The sequence below is a fragment of the Leptodactylus fuscus genome, unplaced genomic scaffold (assembly GCF_031893055.1).
Source record: "Leptodactylus fuscus isolate aLepFus1 unplaced genomic scaffold, aLepFus1.hap2 HAP2_SCAFFOLD_187, whole genome shotgun sequence".
Lineage (NCBI taxonomy): Eukaryota > Metazoa > Chordata > Amphibia > Anura > Leptodactylidae > Leptodactylus > Leptodactylus fuscus.
This window is the reverse complement of record NW_027440210.1, coordinates 31,845-42,717: the sequence shown is the minus strand read 5'-3', so window position 1 is coordinate 42,717 and position 10,873 is coordinate 31,845.

Below are 10,873 nucleotides of genomic sequence, written 5' to 3'. Positions count from 1 at the left end.
TTCCGCCCTCACTGATTCCTCCTCGAGGCTTTGTTTATGACGTCACTTCCGCCGTTCTCAGGCTTTCCTCGGGGTATTCCGGTTGTGTCCAGCAGGGGGCGATAACATCAGTGGTAAAGTCTCTCCATAAATCTAATGCCCTGTGTACTGTGTGTACTGATACACAGCTCAGTATACAGTATCACACAGGATAGGATTAGATACACAGCTCAGTATACAGTATCACACAGGATAGGATTAGATACAGCTCAGTATACAGTATCACTCAGGATAGGATTAGATACACAGCTCAGTATACAGTATCACACAGGATAGGATTAGATACACAGCTCAGTATACAGTATCACACAGGATAGGATTAGATACACGGCTCAGTATACAGTATCACACAGGATAGGATTAGATACACAGCTCAGTATACAGTATCACACAGGATAGGATTAGATACACAGCTCAGTATACAGTATCACACAGGATAGGATTAGATACACAGCTCAGTATACAGTATCACACAGGATAGGATTAGATACACAGCTCAGTATACAGTATCACACAGGATAGGATTAGATACACAGCTCAGTATACAGTATCACACAGGATAGGATTAGATACACAGCTCAGTATACAGTATCACACAGGATAGGATTAGATACAGCTCAGTATACAGTATCACTCAGGATAGGATTAGATACACAGCTCAGTATACAGTATCACACAGGATAGGATTAGATACACAGCTCAGTATACAGTATCACACAGGATAGGATTAGATACACGGCTCAGTATACAGTATCACACAGGATAGGATTAGATACACAGCTCAGTATACAGTATCACACAGGATAGGATTAGATACACGGCTCAGTATACAGTATCACACAGGATAGGATTAGATACACAGCTCAGTATACAGTATCACACAGGATAGGATTAGATACACAGCTCAGTATACAGTATCACACAGGATAGGATTAGATACACAGCTCAGTATACAGTATCACACAGGATAGGATTAGATACACAGCTCAGTATACAGTATCACTCAGGATAGGATTAGATACACAGCTCAGTATACAGTATCACACAGGATAGGATTAGATACACAGCTCAGTATACAGTATCACACAGGATAGGATTAGATACACGGCTCAGTATACAGTATCACACAGGATAGGATTAGATACACAGCTCAGTATACAGTATCACACAGGATAGGATTAGATACACGGCTCAGTATACAGTATCACACAGGATAGGATTAGATACACAGCTCAGTATACAGTATCACACAGGATAGGATTAGATACACAGCTCAGTATACAGTATCACACAGGATAGGATTAGATACACGGCTCAGTATACAGTATCACACAGGATAGGATTAGATACACAGCTCAGTATACAGTATCACACAGGATAGGATTAGATACACGGCTCAGTATACAGTATCACACAGGATAGGATTAGATACACAGCTCAGTATACAGTATCACACAGGATAGGATTAGATACACAGCTCAGTATACAGTATCACACAGGATAGGATTAGATACACGGCTCAGTATACAGTATCACACAGGATAGGATTAGATACACAGCTCAGTATACAGTATCACACAGGATAGGATTAGATACACAGCTCAGTATACAGTATCACACAGGATAGGATTAGATACAGCTCAGTATACAGTATCACACAGGATAGGATTAGATACACAGCTCAGTATACAGTATCACACAGGATAGGATTAGATACACAGCTCAGTATACAGTATCACACAGGATAGGATTAGATACACGGCTCAGTATACAGTATCACACAGGATAGGATTAGATACACAGCTCAGTATACAGTATCACACAGGATAGGATTAGATACACAGCTCAGTATACAGTATCACACAGGATAGGATTAGATACACAGCTCAGTATACAGTATCACACAGGATAGGATTAGATACACAGCTCAGTATACAGTATCACACAGGATAGGATTAGATACACAGCTCAGTATACAGTATCACACAGGATAGGATTAGATACACGGCTCAGTATACAGTATCACACAGGATAGGATTAGATACAGCTCAGTATACAGTATCACACAGGATAGGATTAGATACACAGCTCAGTATACAGTATCACACAGGATAGGATTAGATACACAGCTCAGTATACAGTATCACACAGGATAGGATTAGATACACAGCTCAGTATACAGTATCACACAGGATAGGATTAGATACACAGCTCAGTATACAGTATCACACAGGATAGGATTAGATACACAGCTCAGTATACAGTATCACACAGGGTAGGATTAGATACACAGCTCAGTATACAGTATCACACAGGATAGGATTAGATACACGGCTCAGTATACAGTATCACACAGGATAGGATTAGATACACAGCTCAGTATACAGTATCACACAGGATAGGATTAGATACACAGCTCAGTATACAGTATCACACAGGATAGGATTAGATACAGCTCAGTATACAGTATCACACAGGATAGGATTAGATACAGCTCAGTATACAGTATCACACAGGATAGGATTAGATACACAGCTCAGTATACAGTATCACACAGGATAGGATTAGATACACAGCTCAGTATACAGTATCACACAGGATAGGATTAGATACACAGCTCAGTATACAGTATCACACAGGATAGGATTAGATACAGCTCAGTATACAGTATCACACAGGATAGGATTAGATACACAGCTCAGTATACAGTATCACACAGAATAGGATTAGATACACGGCTCAGTATACAGTATCACACAGGATAGGATTAGATACACAGCTCAGTATACAGTATCACACAGGATAGGATTAGATACACAGCTCAGTATACAGTATCACACAGGATAGGATTAGATACACAGCTCAGTATACAGTATCACACAGGATAGGATTAGATACAGCTCAGTATACAGTATCACACAGGATAGGATTAGATACAGCTCAGTATACAGTATCACACAGGGTAGGATTAGATACACAGCTCAGTATACAGTATCACACAGGATAGGATTAGATACACGGCTCAGTATACAGTATCACACAGGATAGGATTAGATACACAGCTCAGTATACAGTATCACACAGGATAGGATTAGATACACAGCTCAGTATACAGTATCACACAGGATAGGATTAGATACACAGCTCAGTATACAGTATCACACAGGATAGGATTAGATACACAGCTCAGTATACAGTATCACACAGGATAGGATTAGATACACGGCTCAGTATACAGTATCACACAGGATAGGATTAGATACACAGCTCAGTATACAGTATCACACAGGATAGGATTAGATACACAGCTCAGTATACAGTATCACACAGGATAGGATTAGATACATGGCTCAGTATACAGTATCACACAGGATAGGATTAGATACACGGCTCAGTATACAGTATCACACAGGATAGGATTAGATACACAGCTCAGTATACAGTATCACACAGGATAGGATTAGATACACGGCTCAGTATACAGTATCACACAGGATAGGATTAGATACACAGCGCAGTATACAGTATCACACAGGATAGGATTAGATACACAGCTCAGTATACAGTATCACACAGGATAGGATTAGATACAGCTCAGTATACAGTATCACACAGGATAGGATTAGATACAGCTCAGTATACAGTATCACACAGGATAGGATTAGATACAGCTCAGTATACAGTATCACACAGGATAGGATTAGATACACAGCTCAGTATACAGTATCACACAGGATAGGATTAGATACACGGCTCAGTATACAGTATCACACGGGATAGGATTAGATACACGGCTCAGTATACAGTATCACACGGGATAGGATTAGATACACGGCTCAGTATACAGTATCACACGGGATAGGATTAGATACACAGCGCAGTATACAGTATCACACGGGATAGGATTAGATACACAGCTCAGTATACAGTATCACACGGGATAGGATTAGATACACGGCTCAGTATACAGTATCACACAGGATAGGATTAGATACACGGCTCAGTATACAGTATCACACAGGATAGGATTAGATACAGCTCAGTATACAGTATCACACAGGATAGGATTAGATACACAGCTCAGTATACAGTATCACACAGGATAGGATTAGATACACAGCTCAGTATACAGTATCACACAGGATAGGATTAGATACAGCTCAGTATACAGTATCACACAGGATAGGATTAGATACACAGCTCAGTATACAGTATCACACAGGATAGGATTAGATACACAGCTCAGTATACAGTATCACACAGGATAGGATTAGATACACAGCTCAGTATACAGTATCACACAGGATAGGATTAGATACAGCTCAGTATACAGTATCACACAGGGTAGGATTAGATACACAGCTCAGTATACAGTATCACACAGGATAGGATTAGATACAGCTCAGTATACAGTATCACACAGGATAGGATTAGATACACGGCTCAGTATACAGTATCACACAGGATAGGATTAGATACACAGCTCAGTATACAGTATCACACGGGATAGGATTAGATACACAGCTCAGTATACAGTATCACACGGGATAGGATTAGATACACAGCTCAGTATACAGTATCACACGGGATAGGATTAGATACACAGCTCAGTATACAGTATCACACGGGATAGGATTAGATACACAGCTCAGTATACAGTATCACACAGGATAGGATTAGATACACAGCTCAGTATACAGTATCACACAGGATAGGATTAGATACACAGCTCAGTATACAGTATCACACAGGATAGGATTAGATACACAGCTCAGTATACAGTATCACACAGGATAGGATTAGATACACAGCTCAGTATACAGTATCACACAGGATAGGATTAGATACAGCTCAGTATACAGTATCACACAGGATAGGATTAGATACAGCTCAGTATACAGTATCACACAGAATAGGATTAGATACACAGCTCAGTATACAGTATCACACAGGATAGCATTAGATACACGGCTCAGTATACAGTATCACACAGGATAGGATTAGATACACAGCGCAGTATACAGTATCACACGGGATAGGATTAGATACACAGCTCAGTATACAGTATCACACAGGATAGGATTAGATACACAGCTCAGTATACAGTATCACACAGGATAGGATTAGATACACGGCTCAGTATACAGTATCACACGGGATAGGATTAGATACACGACTCAGTATACAGTATCACACAGGATAGGATTAGATACACGACTCAGTATACAGTATCACACAGGATAGGATTAGATACACAGCTCAGTATACAGTATCACACAGGATAGGATTAGATACACGACTCAGTATACAGTATCACACAGGATAGGATTAGATACACAGCTCAGTATACAGTATCACACAGGATAGGATTAGATACACGGCTCAGTATACAGTATCACACAGGATAGGATTAGATACACGACTCAGTATACAGTATCACACAGGATAGGATTAGATACACAGCTCAGTATACAGTATCACACAGGATAGGATTAGATACACGACTCAGTATACAGTATCACACAGGATAGGATTAGATACACGGCTCAGTATACAGTATCACACAGGATAGGATTAGATACACAGCGCAGTATACAGTATCACACAGGATAGGATTAGATACACAGCGCAGTATACAGTATCACACAGGATAGGATTATATACACAGCTCAGTATACAGTATCACACAGGATAGGATTAGATACACAGCTCAGTATACAGTATCACACAGGATAGGATTAGATACACGGCTCAGTATACAGTATCACACAGGATAGGATTAGATACACAGCTCAGTATACAGTATCACACAGGATAGGATTAGATACACAGCGCAGTATACAGTATCACACAGGATAGGATTAGATACACAGCTCAGTATACAGTATCACACAGGAGAGGATTAGATACACGGCTCAGTATACAGTATCACACAGGATAGGATTAGATACACAGCTCAGTATACAGTATCACACAGGATAGGATTAGATACAGCTCAGTATACAGTATCACACAGGATAGGATTAGATACACAGCTCAGTATACAGTATCACACAGGATAGGATTAGATACACGGCTCAGTATACAGTATCACACAGGATAGGATTAGATACACAGCTCAGTATACAGTATCACACAGGATAGGATTAGATACACAGCTCAGTATACAGTATCACACAGGATAGGATTAGATACACAGCTCAGTATACAGTATCACACAGGATAGGATTAGATACACAGCTCAGTATACAGTATCACACAGGATAGGATTAGATACACGGCTCAGTATACAGTATCACACAGGATAGGATTAGATACACAGCTCAGTATACAGTATCACACAGGATAGGATTAGATACACGGCTCAGTATACAGTATCACACAGGATAGGATTAGATACAGCTCAGTATACAGTATCACACAGGATAGGATTAGATACACAGCTCAGTATACAGTATCACACAGGATAGGATTAGATACACGAGTACATTCGGTATATTACATGGCATTCACGCTCTCCCATTATAACCAGTAAATAATACAGACTCGTTCCGTTGCATCATCAGAAGTCCTTGCATTTATTACTTGTAGTGATCACATTGTTACCTGTCTGTACACAGTCATATAGTGCCGGGGTATGGTGAGTCCTTGTAGTGGAGTATAGGGACCATGAATGTGCAGAGTCTTGTAGTGCCGGGGTATGGTGAGTCCTTGTACTGGAGTATAGGGACCATGAATGTGCAGAGTCTTGTAGTGCCGGGGTATGGTGAGTCCTTGTAGTGGAGTATAGGGACCATGAATGTGCAGAGTCTTGTAGTGCCGGGGTATGGTGAGTCCTTGTACTGGAGTATAGGGACCATGAATGTGCCGAGTCTTGTAGTGCCGGGGTATGGTGAGTCCTTGTAGTGGAGTATAGGGACCATGAATGTGCAGAGTCTTGTAGTGCCGGGGTATGGTGAGTCCTTGTAGTGGAGTATAGGGACCATGAATGTGCAGAGTCTTGTAGTGCCGGGGTATGGTGAGTCCTTGTACTGGAGTATAGGGACCATGAATGTGCAGAGTCTTGTAGTGCCGGGGTATGGTGAGTCCTTGTACTGGAGTATAGGGACCATGAATGTGCAGAGTCTTGTAGTGCCGGGGTATGGTGAGTCCTTGTACTGGAGTATAGGGACCATGAATGTGCAGAGTCTTGTAGTGCCGGGGTATGGTGAGTCCTTGTACTGGAGTATAGGGACCATGAATGTGCAGAGTCTTGTAGTGCCGGGGTATGGTGAGTCCTTGTACTGGAGTATAGGGACCATGAATGTGCAGAGTCTTGTAGTGTTGGGGTATGGTGAGTCCTTGTAGTGGAGTATAGGGACCATGAATGTGCAGAGTCTTGTAGTGCCGGGGTATGGTGAGTCCTTGTACTGGAGTATAGGGACCATGAATGTGCAGAGTCTTGTAGTGTTGGGGTATGGTGAGTCCTTGTAGTGGAGTATAGGGACCATGAATGTGCCGAGTCTTGTAGTGTTGGGGTATGGTGAGTCCTTGTAGTGGAGTATAGGGACCATGAATGTGCAGAGTCTTGTAGTGCCGGGGTATGGTGAGTCCTTGTAGTGGAGTATAGGGACCATGAATGTGCAGAGTCTTGTAGTGCCGGGGTATGGTGAGTCCTTGTAGTGGAGTATAGGGACCATGAATGTGCAGAGTCTTGTAGTGCCGGGGTATGGTGAGTCCTTGTAGTGGAGTATAGGGACCATGAATGTGCAGAGTCTTGTAGTGCCGGGGTATGGTGAGTCCTTGTACTGGAGTATAGGGACCATGAATGTGCAGAGTCTTGTAGTGCCGGGGTATGGTGAGTCCTTGTACTGGAGTATAGGGACCATGAATGTGCCGAGTCTTGTAGTGTTGGGGTATGGTGAGTCCTTGTAGTGGAGTATAGGGACCATGAATGTGCAGAGTCATATAGTGCCGGGGTATGGTGAGTCCTTGTACTGGAGTATAGGGACCATGAATGTGCAGAGTCTTGTAGTGCCGGGGTATGGTGAGTCCTTGTACTGGAGTATAGGGACCATGAATGTGCAGAGTCTTGTAGTGCCGGGGTATGGTGAGTCCTTGTACTGGAGTATAGGGACCATGAATGTGCAGAGTCTTGTAGTGTTGGGGTATGGTGAGTCCTTGTAGTGGAGTATAGGGACCATGAATGTGCAGAGTCTTGTAGTGCCGGGGTATGGTGAGTCCTTGTACTGGAGTATAGGGACCATGAATGTGCAGAGTCTTGTAGTGTTGGGGTATGGTGAGTCCTTGTAGTGGAGTATAGGGACCATGAATGTGCAGAGTCTTGTAGTGCCGGGGTATGGTGAGTCCTTGTAGTGGAGTATAGGGACCATGAATGTGCAGAGTCTTGTAGTGCCGGGGTATGGTGAGTCCTTGTAGTGGAGTATAGGGACCATGAATGTGCAGAGTCTTGTAGTGCCGGGGTATGGTGAGTCCTTGTAGTGGAGTATAGGGACCATGAATGTGCAGAGTCTTGTAGTGCCGGGGTATGGTGAGTCCTTGTACTGGAGTATAGGGACCATGAATGTGCAGAGTCTTGTAGTGCCGGGGTATGGTGAGTCCTTGTAGTGGAGTATAGGGACCATGAATGTGCAGAGTCTTGTAGTGCCGGGGTATGGTGAGTCCTTGTACTGGAGTATAGGGACCATGAATGTGCAGAGTCTTGTAGTGCCGGGGTATGGTGAGTCCTTGTACTGGAGTATAGGGACCATGAATGTGCAGAGTCTTGTAGTGCCGGGGTATGGTGAGTCCTTGTAGTGGAGTATAGGGACCATGAATGTGCAGAGTCTTGTAGTGCCGGGGTATGGTGAGTCCTTGTACTGGAGTATAGGGACCATGAATGTGCCGAGTCTTGTAGTGTTGGGGTATGGTGAGTCCTTGTACTGGAGTATAGGGACCATGAATGTGCAGAGTCTTGTAGTGTTGGGGTATGGTGAGTCCTTGTACTGGAGTATAGGGACCATGAATGTGCAGAGTCTTGTAGTGCCGGGGTATGGTGAGTCCTTGTAGTGGAGTATAGGGACCATGAATGTGCAGAGTCTTGTAGTGCCGGGGTATGGTGAGTCCTTGTACTGGAGTATAGGGACCATGAATGTGCAGAGTCTTGTAGTGCCGGGGTATGGTGAGTCCTTGTAGTGGAGTATAGGGACCATGAATGTGCAGAGTCTTGTAGTGCCGGGGTATGGTGAGTCCTTGTAGTGGAGTATAGGGACCATGAATGTGCAGAGTCTTGTAGTGCCGGGGTATGGTGAGTCCTTGTAGTGGAGTATAGGGACCATGAATGTGCAGAGTCTTGTAGTGCCGGGGTATGGTGAGTCCTTGTACTGGAGTATAGGGACCATGAATGTGCAGAGTCTTGTAGTGCCGGGGTATGGTGAGTCCTTGTACTGGAGTATAGGGACCATGAATGTGCCGAGTCTTGTAGTGTTGGGGTATGGTGAGTCCTTGTACTGGAGTATAGGGACCATGAATGTGCAGAGTCTTGTAGTGCCGGGGTATGGTGAGTCCTTGTACTGGAGTATAGGGACCATGAATGTGCAGAGTCTTGTAGTGCCGGGGTATGGTGAGTCCTTGTAGTGGAGTATAGGGACCATGAATGTGCAGAGTCTTGTAGTGCCGGGGTATGGTGAGTCCTTGTAGTGGAGTATAGGGACCATGAATGTGCAGAGTCTTGTAGTGCCGGGGTATGGTGAGTCCTTGTACTGGAGTATAGGGACCATGAATGTGCAGAGTCTTGTAGTGCCGGGGTATGGTGAGTCCTTGTACTGGAGTATAGGGACCATGAATGTGCAGAGTCTTGTAGTGCCGGGGTATGGTGAGTCCTTGTAGTGGAGTATAGGGACCATGAATGTGCAGAGTCTTGTAGTGCCGGGGTATGGTGAGTCCTTGTACTGGAGTATAGGGACCATGAATGTGCCGAGTCTTGTAGTGTTGGGGTATGGTGAGTCCTTGTACTGGAGTATAGGGACCATGAATGTGCCGAGTCTTGTAGTGCCGGGGTATGGTGAGTCCTTGTAGTGGAGTATAGGGACCATGAATGTGCAGAGTCTTGTAGTGCCGGGGTATGGTAAGTCCTTGTAGTGGAGTATAGGGACCATGAATGTGCAGAGTCTTGTAGTGTTGGGGTATGGTGAGTCCTTGTACTGGAGTATAGGGACCATGAATGTGCAGAGTCTTGTAGTGCCGGGGTATGGTGAGTCCTTGTAGTGGAGTATAGGGACCATGAATGTGCAGAGTCTTGTAGTGCCGGGGTATGGTGAGTCCTTGTAGTGGAGTATAGGGACCATGAATGTGCCGAGTCTTGTAGTGTTGGGGTATGGTGAGTCCTTGTACTGGAGTATAGGGACCATGAATGTGCCGAGTCTTGTAGTGCCGGGGTATGGTGAGTCCTTGTACTGGAGTATAGGGACCATGAATGTGCCGAGTCTTGTAGTGCCGGGGTATGGTGAGTCCTTGTAGTGGAGTATAGGGACCATGAATGTGCAGGGACTTGTAGTGTTGGGGTATGGTGAGTCCTTGTACTGGAGTATAGGGACCATGAATGTGCAGAGTCTTGTAGTGCCGGGGTATGGTGAGTCCTTGTAGTGGAGTATAGGGACCATGAATGTGCCGAGTCTTGTAGTGTTGGGGTATGGTGAGTCCTTGTAGTGGAGTATAGGGACCATGAATGTGCAGAGTCTTGTAGTGCCGGGGTATGGTGAGTCCTTGTAGTGGAGTATAGGGACCATGAATGTGCAGAGTCTTGTAGTGCCGGGGTATGGTGAGTCCTTGTACTGGAGTATAGGGACCATGAATG